At 48.1% G+C, this 13,769-nt stretch overlaps 1 protein-coding gene and 1 long non-coding RNA gene across 5 annotated transcripts in view; one reads left to right on the top strand and one right to left on the bottom strand.

Moving 5' to 3' along the window:
* Positions 1-2,661: 2,661 nt before the first annotated feature.
* LOC128843684 (uncharacterized) lies at positions 2,662-10,232 on the bottom strand. The gene is made up of 4 exons (XR_008446330.1): positions 10,052-10,232; positions 8,073-8,232; positions 3,887-3,973; positions 2,662-3,144 (listed from the first exon to the last, which is right to left on the bottom strand). It is a non-coding gene; the product is annotated as an uncharacterized LOC128843684 (long non-coding RNA).
* Positions 10,233-10,740: 508 nt separating this feature from the next.
* The window catches only part of TFDP2 (transcription factor Dp-2), a 179,088-nt gene continuing 176,059 nt past the window's right edge, over positions 10,741-13,769 (top strand). For 3 of the 4 annotated variants that reach the window (XM_054040717.1, XM_054040716.1, XM_054040714.1), the window contains exon 1: positions 10,741-10,796. The gene's annotated coding sequence lies outside the window, so the exon portion shown is untranslated. Of the gene's footprint in view, positions 10,797-11,073; positions 11,260-13,769 lie in introns of those variants that run through there. The other variant, XM_054040715.1, reaches the window with a different exon arrangement.

The raw sequence follows: 13,769 nt of genomic DNA, 5'->3' as shown, positions 1-13,769 counted from the left end.
CAACTGCAAAATGTATTCCAATCTTAACATTCTTTAAAAAATTAAAACTTATTAGCTCTTGATCTATGTGCACTACTTGCTTTTAGCTTCTTTTAAGAATAGATTTTTAACATACTGAGGATTCAAATGAATAAAATTTGCATTGAGATACTTTAAACAAAGATTATTAGTATGACTCTGGTCTCAGATTGATCTATTTTATTTTTGTCAGAAATATGTATCCGTAACAAATTGCTATGCCTGTATATTAATAATATACCTCTACCCCGACATAATGCTGTCCTCGGGAGCCAAAAAATCTTACCTCATTATAGGTGAAACTGCGTTATATTGGGGTAGTGGCGGCAGGGCTCCGATGGTGATTTGAAGGGCCTGGGGCTCCAGCCACTGAGGGGAGCCCCGGGCCCTTAAAATCCCCACCCGAGCCCCACTGCCGGAGCCCCGGGGTAGCGGCGGCAGGGCTCCAGCGGTGATCTAAAGAGTCCCAGGCCCTATAAATCTCTGCCTGAGCCCCGCTGCCGGATATAATGCGGTAAAGCAGCTCCGCCCCCCAGAGCGCTGCTTTACTGCGTTATATCCAAATTCGTATTATATCGGAGTAGAAGTGTATAAGAAGATTGCGGGTTTGGAGTTAACTTCAAACAGTCCAAGTCCAGCTACTTTTCCAGACTATTTTCTTTGGCGTTCATTTCATTCATTTATGTTAGTTTTACTTCAATTCTAGCAGTGAAGACATTGTACAAGCTCATCTACATGAACCTCTGTTTGAAAATGCTAGGCCTTTCACACACTGCTTACTGTTGACTGAATTTTAGATTCCCCCTTAGGCATCTTTAGTTTGAAAAGCTTATGTAATTTCTACCCTTTCTTATCAATTGGGCATCTTCAATCATAAAGCACAAATGGCAAATATTTCCAATCTATACTTATATTTTATCTGTACTTATATTTTAACTTGGTATGCCATATTCGAGTTTATGAATATTTTACTTAGGGTGGGGCACTAGCCCACACGATTCACATGTGAGGATTGAAAACCCGGGTGACAGTCCTTCTGCTATGATAATGGCCACCTAAGAGTCCTGACTCAACGAGAGCCATCAAGGGTGGAGAAGTGTTGAAAAAGACTGGGTTCAGGTATATATATATATATATATATATATATATATATATATATATATATATATATATATATATAAAAAAATGACTGGTTCTTCTTTGAGTGATTTCTCATGTCCATTCCCTTGTAGGTGTGTGTGCTCGCCACATGCACCAGTGCGGGAAGTTTGCCCCTCAGTGATATCCGTAGGGGACCATCTCTGACGCCCTCTGTGTATACCGCGGTAAAAGGAGCACTGCTGGCTCCCCCCACCCTCAGTTCCTTCTTACTGCCAGTGATGGTGCTGGAACATTCTCTTGCCTCAGCAATCTTCTCTCTCAATTGCTCATTGTGAACTTTTTTGCTGTATATAGTTGTTAAAAGTTGTTAGTTCCCTTAGCGTAGTTAGTGTTAGGTCGTAGTCCCAGATGGGGATTTAGCCTACGGATGAGGTGTGCCCTGGTCCCTGGTCTTCAAACCCTGTGACTGCTGCAAAAAAAAATGCCAGTCAGCAACCCCCAAAGTAGCTGTCTTTGGTGCTTGGGGGAAACTCATGTGAGCGACAAGTGTCGCATTTGTAAGATTTTAAACCTCGGACCAAGAAGGAGAGGGACATTCGTCTCCGAGCGCTCCTTATGGAGTTGGCACTTGCACCAGCACCAAAGACATCCAGATTGGATTCCTCTCCTAGCACTGTGGCCTCAGTGCGGAGCGCGCTGCCAGCACCGTCTGCAGACCGCTGTCTATCCACCTCCCTGGTACCGGTTAGAAAGCAAAGAAAGGCTGGGAGGGGACCTTCTGCATCCCATAAAGCAAAGGAGAGTGCTGGAGGAGAGCAAAGACCCACGAGGGGTGGCTCTTTGCCTCCCCCAACTCCCACCAAGCAGGCTAGTCCACTTCAGGACACACCCGCCACCTTGGAGAGCAGCACCGGCATTTGGCACCTGGCGGTGCTGTCTACACCAGATGCCCTGCAGGCCACTAAGTATATCCTGTCCCTACCAGTGCCACCCATGCCGGTTATGGCGGTACCCCACTCCAGGGGCAAACCCACCATGGGACCCTTTCAACAGCCCCCATCAGAGTGGCACCGCTTCTCACCACAAGGAGTGTCCCACCAGTGCTCACCTGTGCAGAGCCACCATGCCTCAGGCACAGGTCAGCCCACCCATCAGAGTTCCCGGTGTCAGTCCCCTAGCAGTCCCACAGATGTCTTTAAGGAGCACCAGGCCCTCCTTAAATAGGGTGGTGGAAAACCTTGGCCTGAAAATTGAGGAGGTCGCTGAGGAGGCTGACAACCTCTTCAATGTCATCTCAGCCACCACCCCAGCATAGGTCATGTACATCCACCCAGGGATCCTCAAGATTGCCACAATGATTTGGCTATCTCCCTCCTCTATTCCACTGACTTCCAAGAAGACGGAAAAGAAATATTATGTCCTTGCAAAGGGCTTTGAGTATTTGTATACTCATCTCCCGGCAGCATCACTGGTTGTGTCCACAGTTAACAAAAGGGACAGGTTAGCGGAACACCAAAGAATAAAGACGCTAAGAGATTGGACTTGTTTGGCCAAAAGGTTTATTTGATGGCCAGCTTGCAGTTCGGAGTGTCTAATCACCAGACCCTGCTGGGACATTATAATTTCAACCTGTGGGTTTCCTTTAATCATTTCATGGGATCATGCCAAAGAGTTCACTGCGTTAGTGAGCGAAGGCACAGCAGTGGCCAGAGGAGTCCTCCAGATGGCCTGGGATAGTACGGACTTGACGGCCAGGTCACATCAGCAGTGACCATGAGGCATAGCTTGTGGTTGCAGGCTTCTGGGCTGTCCCCTGAAATGGAGGCCACAATCCAGGACCTCCCATTGGAGGGTACAGGGCTCTTTTCCAAGCTAACTGACTCAAGGCTCCATGGGCTTAAGGACTCCCAAGCCACCCTCTGCTCCTTGAGCTGGTATACCCCTCAGCAGTCTAGGAAGCCTTCCATCCTCCACTCCCGCCTCCTCTGCCACAGTCCAGGTCCTGGGGGCTTCCAGGTCAGGCTCCTACAGGAGGAAAGACAAGGACAGGGTGCCTAAGAGACGTTATCCCATCGTCTTCCCACCTGGCGGTACGGCCTGACCCTCCCAAAAATCAGGGAGGCCAAAAGTAGACATTTTGAGGGTGCGCCTGAGGACGATGGCCCCAGCCAGTGTACCGGATCTATCCCCCTCCTTTCTCAATCGCCTCCACCCTTTCCAGTCAATGTGGTCCTGTATACCATCAGACTGCTGGGTGCTCGATACATTTTCTTCGGGTTACATTCTGCAATTTATAGCTGACCACCCTTCCCATCCCCCTTCAGGGACCCTTCTCACAAGCAACTCCTTGTTCAGGAGGTTGAAAACCTCCTGCGGCTTGGGACAGTGGAAGAGGTTCCTTGGAACATGGAAGGCAGAGGATTCTACTCCCACTGCTTCCTAATTCTGAAGGCAAAAGGGTGCCTGAGACCTATCCTGGACCTGCGTCGCCTCAAAAAGTTTCTGAAGAAGTTGAAGTTTCGCATGGTCTCCCTGGCCTCTATCATTCCCTCCCTTGATCCGGGTGACTGGCATACCGCCCTCAATTTAAGGACGCATATTTCCATTTTCCAAGGGCATTGGCGCTTCCTCTGTTTCGTGTCGGGCCAGCACCATTTCCAGTTCATACAATGCCCTTTGGCCTCTCGTCGGCCCAAGAGTGTTCACAAAGTGTATAGCGCCAGTGGCCACTTCCCTGCGATGTCAAGGAGTCCAAATTTACCCGTACCTTGACAACTGGTTGATAAGGAGCCGGTCCCCAGATCTGGTGCGGAAGCATCTCAATCTGGTCTGTTCCACCTGCTGCGACCTCGGGCTGATAATAAACGAGAAGAAGTCAAACCTAACACCAGTGCAGTGTATAGATTTTTATTGGGGCAGTTCTCGACTACTCAAGCCAGAGCCTTCCTCCCCGAGACTTGATTTTAAGCTATGGGAGACCTCATCTCGGGCCTGCAAGCCCATCCTCTCACCACCACCCACATGTGCCTGCCATTGTTGGGTCACATGGCGGCATGCACTTATGTGGTCTGGCACGTGCAACTCTGCCCCAGACTCCTACAGACGTGGCTGGCGTCAGTCTATGTCCCCATCCGGCACCACATGGACCGCGTGGTCAGGATTCCGGACAGCATACTGTCGTCTCTCAACTGGTGGCAGGATCCTACATTGGTGCTGGAAGGAGTTCCCTTCGTGGCCCCAGCCTCGTTGGTGACTCTTTCTCCGATGCTTCGGACCTGGGATAGGGAGCCCACCTGGGCAATCTCAGTACTCAAGGTCATTGGTCCAGTCACAATAGTTCTCCGCATATCAACGTCCAGGAACTCAGGGCAGTCCGCCTAGCTTGCCAACCCTTTTACCTCATATACAGGGCATGGTGGTTCAGGTCCTCATGGACAACACGACTACAGTCTTCTATATCAACAGCCAGGGCGGAGCCAGGTCATCTGCCCTCTGCCAGGAAGCCCTCCGGCTCTGGAACTTCTGTCTGCAGCAAAATATCTACCTCATAGCCACTCACCTTCCAGGGGCCAAGAACGCTTTGGCAGATCACCTCAGCAGGACATTCTCATCTCACCACGAGTGGTCCCTTCACCTGGAAGTGGTCAGTTCTATTTTCCAGAAGTGGGAAACTCCCTGGGTGAACCTGTTCATGTCCAGGCAAAACAGAAAATGTCACGTTTTCTGCTCAGTTCGGGGCATAGACAGAGGGTCCTTGTCGGACGCCTTCCTGCTCCCGTGGTCAGGGGCTCTGATGTATGCCTTCCCTCCGGTGCCTTACTGGCCAGGGTCCTCATAAAGATCAAGCAGTACTGGTTCAGCACTTTGCTGAACCTCTCGGTGGTGACCCAGTTCCAGCTGCCGCTAAGGTCGGACCTGTTGTTCCAGAACCACGGCAGTCTTCTGCATGCGAACCTGGCAGCGCTGCATCTGACGGCTTGGCTGCTGCATGGCTAAATGCGTAGGAGCAGCGGTGTTCAGCGAAGGTTCAGAGAGTCCTATTGGGAAGTAAAAAGCCCTCCACCAGAGCGACCTACCTGGCCAAGTGAAAGCGGTTCACCTGCTGGATCATGAATTAAAGGTGTCTGTCCCGAGTGAGCTTCGTTGCAGCTCATTCTACCTCCTGCATCTCAAGCTCCAGCGCTTGTCCCTCTCATCAATCAAGGTCCATCTAGTGGCCATCTCAGCCTTCCACCTGCCATTTGAGGGCAGGTTGGTTTTTGCTCAGGATATCACGGCTAGATTCCTTAAGAGTCTGGAGCACCTCTACCCGCACATTAGGGATCCCGTGCCTCCCTGGGACTTGAATCTGGTGCTGTCGCGGCTCACAGGGCCCCCCCTTCGAGTCTTTGGCTTCCTGCTCTCTTCTTCGTTCCTGATAGCAGTGATGTTGGCCTGCCGGGTATCCGAGGTTTGGTTGCTCACCTCAAAACTGCCTTACACTGTCTTCTACAAGGACAAAGGCCAGCTGAGACTGCACCCGGCCTTCCTTTCCAAGGTAGTCTCTCAGTTTCATTTGAGCCAAGACATTTACTTACCGGTCTTCTTTCTGAAGCTGCATAAGTTGGAGGAGGTGTGCAGGCTGCATGCCCTGGACGTCAGGAAGGCTTTGGCCTTGTACATCAACAGGGCCAAGTCATTCCCTAAGTCAATGCAGTTATTTGTCTCTGTAGCTGACAAGATAAAAGGTTGCCCTGCATCCGCTCAAAGGATTTCCTCTTGGATCACTGCCTGCATTTGTTTTTGCTATGATCAAACGAAGGTACCACCCCCAGCGATCATCACCACCCACTCTACCAGGGCGCAGGTCTCTTCAGCAGTCTTTCTGGCCCAACTGCCTATCCAGGACATCTGTAGGGCAGCCACCTGGTCTGTCCATACCTTTACATCCCACTATGCACTTACCCAGCAGGCCCGGGATGATGCTGGCTTTGGTAGGACTGTACTGCAAGCTGCTAAGCTGTGAACTCCAAGCCCAACTCGGGGGGTACTGCTTGTGAGTCACCTAGCATGGAATGGACATGAGCAAGCACCCAAAGAAGAAAAAACAGTTACTAGCCTTTCGTAACTGTTGTTCTTTGAGATGTGTTGCTCATGTCCATTCCATTACCCGCCCTCGTACCCTCTGTCGGAGTTGCCGGCAAGAAGGAACTGAGAGGGTGTAGGGCCAGTGGTGCCTGATTATACTGCTGCATGACCATGCCAACTCCAGGGGGCGCTGCAGCCGGCCCTATGGATATCACTAAGGCAGAAATCTCCGACAACTGTGCACATGAGCATACACATACCTAAAATGGAATGGATATAAGTAACACATCTCAAAGAACAACAGTTACGAAAAGGTAGGTAACTGGTTTTTTTCTACCAGCTGAGCAAAAAAAGCCCAGTATCTGTGTGTTGGGTCTTGTTGCATACATACAAGTTGTACCCTTTTAACTGTATCAGTTAAAAAACAGTACAACACCCTCAGTGTGGATGCCGTTACACTGGTGTTATAGCTTAATCACATACAGGAAAGGGAATAACTTATTGCTGCAAGTCACCTTTTATACTGTTCTAACTGCATTCACTCTAGGGGATGTATCGATATAGCTACTTTGGAAAAAATAAACAAACCCACACACTCCCAAGCAAAATAGTTATGCAGGTACTGAAAGTGTAGAGCAGCCCTTTGTGACAGGCTCCTATAATTGCTGGGGGGCAGCCGCCTCTGTTCCTGACTGAGATAGATATTACAATCCCATGCAGTATCTTTGGGAGCCATTGTTTTAAATTTATGAATGGTTTATGTATTAATGTGTTCTACTCCATGGGAGAAGGTTACCACAGCTATTCCAGGAACTTTAAACAGTTGTAAACAACTCCAGAAAACCACCTCCCCCCCTCGGGTATTTGCATATACTGATTTAAACTAGGTTTTCCAGAGACTCAAACAAAGAAGGGGCTTTGGTATAAAAAGCTGAGTTTGAACTGACACAGAGCCTTTGTTTTGATTAAGCAAACGGACAGAGCCCTTTGTCCAAGGGGAGGGGGGAGGAGGAAGCCCTTGTAGGAGGATTGGAAAGACTTTGGCTTACTTGGGCCCATAAGACTGATGGGTGAGCTCTAGTAAGGTTTTAGCATGCATAGGGGAACTTTTGTTGTGGTGGTGGTGTTCTATGTTTTCTCAGTCTGCTTTTTTTTTGTTCTTAAAATAAATGTACTCTGCTGAGACAGAGCTGTAGGATCACTGGTAAAACCACTGTCAGTGTCCACAGAGAGAAAGCACAGCCCAGCTGGTAGCCTTTAGGCAGACTGGCTTTCTGGAGCCATCACAGTATAAGGCAAGAGGCTGGATAGACTTAAAACTTCTGTTCAGAGGTGAATGGGAAAAGGGACCCTGCCCAGAAACAGCTAATGGCTGGAGAAAGGGCTGTAACTAGGGCAGGGCAGCCGCCCAGGGCACAGAGCCAGCGGGGGTGCAAAAATGGGGTGGCCCAGCAGCATCAGCTCCCCTCTCCCACAGGATCAGGCCCAGTTGTTTTGGTCAGAGTTCAGGGTGCTCAGCGCTCTCCCCCCTCCCCCCCTTTCCTGCAGGATCACCCTGGTGCTAGGACCATGGCAGGCAGGCAGGGCTTGAGTGCGCTGCTTGGCTCGTACTGAGCATGCTTAGTAACAGCTGCTGTAGCTGCTCCTTTCACTGGGGATTTAAATTGTTCACGGAGGTTAAAGGAGTTTTGGGCGGAGGGCAGAGTCTGTGCAGGGGGCAGAAACTGACTGCCAATGGGGTCAAACATCTGGAGGCAGGGGAAGCTGAGGGACAAAATCAGGAAGAAACAGCAGGAGCCGGGGTTAAGCCCAAGGGTACAGGCGCTGGCAAAGAGCAAAACCCTGGCACAGGGATGGGCAGAGGAGATAAAAGTGAGGTTAGCCACCTGCTGTCTTTGCAAAGATAGAGTGGGGGCAGAGGGACTTTTTATTTCCCCTCTCCCAGAACAGTACATCTCAGCACACGCTTCCCGGGGCTGTGTCCTTAAAGGCACAAGGTGTCCCAATGTCTTGACATGGCAGCTCTTCTCTGTCTGATATAACCTGCTGAGGTGATAAAGGAGACTTGATTCAGTGAAATATTTTACATACACCCCCCAAAACTGTCACACATTTTGTTTAAAAGAATCCCTTGTCAGTTAATATGTTTGCATAAAGTCTTTCCTAGCAGTTCGCAAATTTGTCTTATCTGCGGCTGTGGTTCACTGAATCACCTAATTGTTTACTTTTTAAAATGTTATTTTTATTACTCTTATTACTCTTAGCACTTCATCATTTACCTTTAACGTTGTGCAGATGGATGTCATTGTGCTATTTAATTTATATTTTATAGCAAATAGTCATTGAAAATATTTATAAGTAAATATTTGCTAGTAGTTTTATCAATGACATCTGTATTTTTAGTATAGCACATCCTATGTTTTTACTGTGATTTTTAATATGGAATTTTTAATTCTATTTTTTTTTTTATAGCACAAGTATATTCTGCTGGATCATGTGACTTCCAGTCTGACTGATTTTCTGGCCTGGTATCAAAACGTCTTAATTTTCACTTGATCCTCCAATGGGGATTGCCTTTCTGAACTGTTATTTTGCCTTTCAATTCAGCTCTTAGTGCTTTTTCGCATGTCACTATTTGTGTGTAGAACTTGTTTCCCAAATATTCACTCTGGGCAGTATGCTATCTCATATTAAATCCTTCTCAAATGCAAAAATCTACTGTAATTTTTACTAAACATAAGAACGGCCATACAGGGTCAGAGCAATGGTCTACCTAACCCAGTAACCTGTCTTCCAACAGTGGCCAGTGCCAGGTGCTACGTTCAGAGTGTGGTGCACCATGGCTATGTATCAACCATCTGCCACAATTTACTACCTCTCACCTTTGTCATCCATTGGTCTAGGGTAGCAAATTGTGATGGACGGTGGATGCCCTGTGCTACCCCTTGACTAGAGGATGGGAAAAGTGAAAGGTAGCAAATTGTGATAGATGTACCCATCCATCAAAATGTTATCCCTTGGCCAATGAGAAAGGAAGTAGCAAATTGTGACAAGACAAAAAAAAATCCATAGGTGTCAATAACTGGTAGAAAAGTCTGTCAGTAGTGTTTTTTTATATTATGCCCTGGCTCCTGGTAGGAGGCAATGATGTTCAAACTGTGGGGGGCATCCCCCTAGTGAGGTACCCCTTCCAGTTTGAAAACCTTTGTGCTAAATGGAAGGTGCTGCTAAATAGACTTCATCTATGCATCCGATGAAGTGGGCTGTAGCCCACAAAAGCTTATGCTCAGATAAATTTGTTAGTCTCTAAGGTTTCAGAGTAGCAGCCGTGTTAGTCTGTATCCGCAAAAAGAACCAAGGTGCCACAAGTACTCCTGTTCTTTTAGTCTCTCAGGTGCCACAAGTACTCCTGTTCTTTCTAGTCACAGACTTTCAGGACTTTAATCATAAGAGAAAAGTTGCCTAGAAGAACACAGTCCTTTAAGTCTTTCCAGCTCCGTCCTCTCCCGCTGCAGGCTCAAGGGCAGCATCTCAGGGAGCTGCCAGAGTTACTTGAATACCAACTCCCAGTGATGCCAAAATCAGTCAGGAACACTACTAATTTCTGTCACATGTTGTAGCCTTGCCAGGATAAAGCCCTGGTAATCAGTATGCTTACTATCTTGTATATGACACATGCAGAGTATAATTAAGACAACACATATTCACCAAATATGCAAATTGTAGTGTCATTTGTATAAAATATTTATATTTCTGCACCTTCAGCCTTAGCACAGGTGTGTTAACATATATCTTGGCTTTCTATGAGCTAAGATCAAGCTTAGTTTCTGTCTATGGCTAATGTCACTATAAACTACTAGCCAACCTCTAGGCATCCTGCCCTGTAGGGTTTCATTCAAAGGCTGTATTGGGTTAATGGGGTAGTTGGTCGGTTTCCATGCCAAAATACTTCAGCCAGTGTGATGGGGTGAGTCTGTGGGGACAAGGCCTCCTTCTCATGTGCCCCGCCGCGGGGCCATGAAGTGTCCACCTCCAACAGCTGTGGTCCTTCCGGCCGTCCACGCATTGGGCATCATGGGAGATAATGTCTCCGCTCCTCCCCCTTGGGGTGTGTGTGAGGGGGGAGAGGCGGTTAGTTTGGTATCCCTCCCGCCGGGGAGCAGCCAGTACTGGCTGAGTCCGTCTCCTGCCGGGGTAGGGGGGGTGAGTCCTGGCTGAGAGTCAGCCACCCCCTGGGTGTGTATGTGGGGGGGTTTCCTGGCTAAGAGGTAACACCTCCCCCACGTGCCAGCCCGGCACCGCAGCTCACCCCTCCCAACGGGACCAGGGTTGGCTCAGGGTTAACGCCACCGCGATGGGAAATCCCGACGACCCTCTAGAACCAGCTCGGTCTGTGCCCCGCCCCTTCCCCAGCTGTCTCTCGGATTGGTGGGCAGGTTGTGTACACACCGGGCTGCGCCAATGGGCGGATGGCGGCGCCTAACCTCACGCGGAGGGTGGCCAATGGGAGAACGCAGTTGTCAGACGCCGCCAAGCTTGTGCGGGGGAGAGGGACACAGACTCGGTGCGGCTGAGGAGCGAGCCGGAGAGTGGGCCGGGCTGGAGGCACGGTGAGCCGGGGTGGCTGGGACCCTATGCGTCGAGAGTCGTTGGTTCTCGGTGCACCCTCTCGGGCGGCGCCGACCCCCAGGGGCAACGCAGAGCCGTCCAGGGGGCGCCTCTCTCCGTGGGGCCGGGCGGAACAGCTGCCAGGTGGCCGGCTAACTGCTACGGCAGCTGGCGAGGGAGGAGCCGTCGCCGGCTCCTCGTCTCGGCTCTGGTGCTGGCCAGGCCCAGCCCGCCCCGCCCCCGGGGCCTGTGGAGGCACGGGGCGGAAGAGAGCGCTGCTGCTGCGTAGGGGGCAGCCCCGCTCAGTCCCCGGCTGTGGTGTCCCCCTCCGCTCGCCCTGGGGCTAACGGCCGTATTGCCCTTCTCCCTGGGGGCCTGCCCGGCGCCCTGACGTGGGGCCACTGTCACGGGGATTCATCTCCGCACCGAGAGCCCTGGAGACAGAGGCTCTGGTGCCTGACACCTGTGAGTCACGCTCCCCTTTCACTGCCTTCGCAGGGTGGCACGATGTGCTCGGCGTGCCTGGCACGCAGGCCTGTGTCTGGAGCTGGGTAGTGCCGTGTGACAGCCGCCCTGTCTGTCTCACTGGGGCTTCTCCGCCTCTACTTGAAACCCAGCTGGAGGTCATAGAAGTGGCCGCGTGTGTGTTGTAAGTGGTATCTCCCCCAGTCTCCTCAGACCCGTCTCTTTCCAAGTGAGATACGAGTTTCTGGGGGAGGTGAGAGGCGGCTTAGTACAGATTATGCTGTACTTGGTCCTTCTAGCCGTGTGGCAGTTCGGTGTTTAATTCGCTTTATAACAAGGCTGTGTTCTAGCTGGCAATTTAGTTCCTATCGGTTTCCTTTAAAAAAAACCCCTAAACTTGTGATGTACAGCACAAAGTTAAGATGTTTTGCACTGTAAATTTATGCAACACTCTGAAAAACGTTCTGGCCCACTTGTGGACCTGCGGCTGCTCTCTTATTCTTTTTTATTGTGGGGAGGGGTAGTTAAAAAGTAGGAAATATGGGACTCTTTCTGCTCTCATTTGAGGTCAATAGGAAGGCCTATAATTCATCTTTTAAAGGTGTAAGGGAGGTGGAGGTGAATATAGACTTCACATTTCACAATGCAAACCCTTAGTCAATAACCTAGAAATAATGCTGAAAAACATAATGTAGAATCAGCAAACCACTTATCTTTCCCCTCCCCCCCCCCTTTACTTTGTGTATCTATTCTTAACTGTATTGAAATCTTCAGTTGATATCTGTTTTACTTGTGAGAAGGGTGTGGGAGATACAGTAATGTTAGAGTGAGCTTGCATGGTCTCTTGCTATGCTTATTTGTTATATAGAATGGCAAAACCAAAGCCTGAATCCTGTTTGGCAACTCTTACAAATGTTAAGCCAATTTAATAGAAACTTGTATAGAAATATAAAAGGGAGAGAGAAGCATTGATTACAAGGCTAGTCTTAACAATGTTGGACTTAATATTTTTTTAAAGCGCCTCAATTTTTTAATAGCAACTGGAGAATAACGTTGTCAGTAAACGACCAGGTCATATATATTCTGTCCTGTCTTTTAAAGAAATTCTAAACTATGAATTAGTTTGATGTATGGCTTGATAAAAATGTGTTTGTATGCCAGTATATATTTATGTGGTTAAAGTGAATTAAATTAAGTTAATCCTTTTACATCAGCCATTACATGGCTGCTAATCCACTTGATCACATAGTGATATACTAATATTTTATATTGAAAGCATGTAAGTTTTATGGGATTAGAAGTTACTGGTGATTTATTGATACTGTTATGATACAAATGAGAAAATGTATTTTAAACTTCAGATCTTCGTGTATATAAACATAGGTGCTTGCAACTTCAGAAATCCCTTGTTTAGAATATTCTATGTATAGTGAAATACAGGAGCAGTGGAAGCTCCCTAAAAGTGTGGGGGGGCAGGGCACAGATGCCCAAAGTGTGGCCCCACCCCCTCACGCCCCCGCTTGCTCCTCTCCACCCCTCCCCCTGGTGCTCACCCTTACAGCCAGTAAAAAGTTCGGGGGTGGGGGGCATGGCCCCACCTCCCCGTTTCAGTGCCCCTGATGCAATATCTTGAGGAAATTTTGATAGAGTTGAGAAAGGAAGAGAGAAATTAGATAACAGGAAAGAAAAGATAACAGGAGAGGTAGCTGCAAGAAAAAGGTACTGAAATCTCTCCTACTCCCAAGACAGTTTCTCTTGTTAAACATGAAGCATTATCTCTAAAAGAGACCTAGGAATAATAGGTCAGGTGATTTAGGCCTACCCTAAAGAGAGAGGGAAAACTGAGAAATAATTCTTAAAAGTGACTCTTATTTTGTTATTAGTGGGTACTGTCTTGTATTGACAAACTTCAGAGAGAAATCTTGTATTTTTCTGTAAAAACCCTTATGGCTCTCTTATAACCACTTCCTGTGTGTGCAAAAATCATTGTTGTACTATAAAGAATGAAAAGGAGCAGTTTGACTCAAGTTAACCTTCAGTGGTCACAATTAAATTATTTTTTGTAGCTATATGAAGTTAACATTAATAGATGTACTACTTGTCTGAGCCTTCTGCTCAACTGTTAGATCACTATTTGTTAAGGTGGACAGTAATTCTCACTACATTATCTGGCATATTGTACACACTGGATCCCTTTGAGGCGAACTGCTACCAGGAAGAACAGGACCAAATTATTTTTGAATTATGTATTTTTACATAAAGCTGTAAAATTATGATTGTTTTTGAGTGACATTCTTTAGATATTAAAGTGTAAATCTCTTCAATATGAGGAATAAAGTGTCACATTTACTTACTGCACCAGTTTTTCACTTCTAGAAACTTTAGTTCAAATCTAGTTTAGTCTGCCTGTGAAATTAGTTCTGTCATCTCATTGTAGTCTTCAGTGGACACTGTTTGTGGCAGGTTTGCAAAGTGGAAATTTGTAATGATTTGGTGTAGTTGTCTGCTCA

Source organism: Malaclemys terrapin, chromosome 9 (assembly GCF_027887155.1).
Source record: "Malaclemys terrapin pileata isolate rMalTer1 chromosome 9, rMalTer1.hap1, whole genome shotgun sequence".
NCBI lineage: Eukaryota > Metazoa > Chordata > Testudines > Emydidae > Malaclemys > Malaclemys terrapin.
This window is presented reverse-complemented; position numbering and strand designations above follow the sequence as displayed.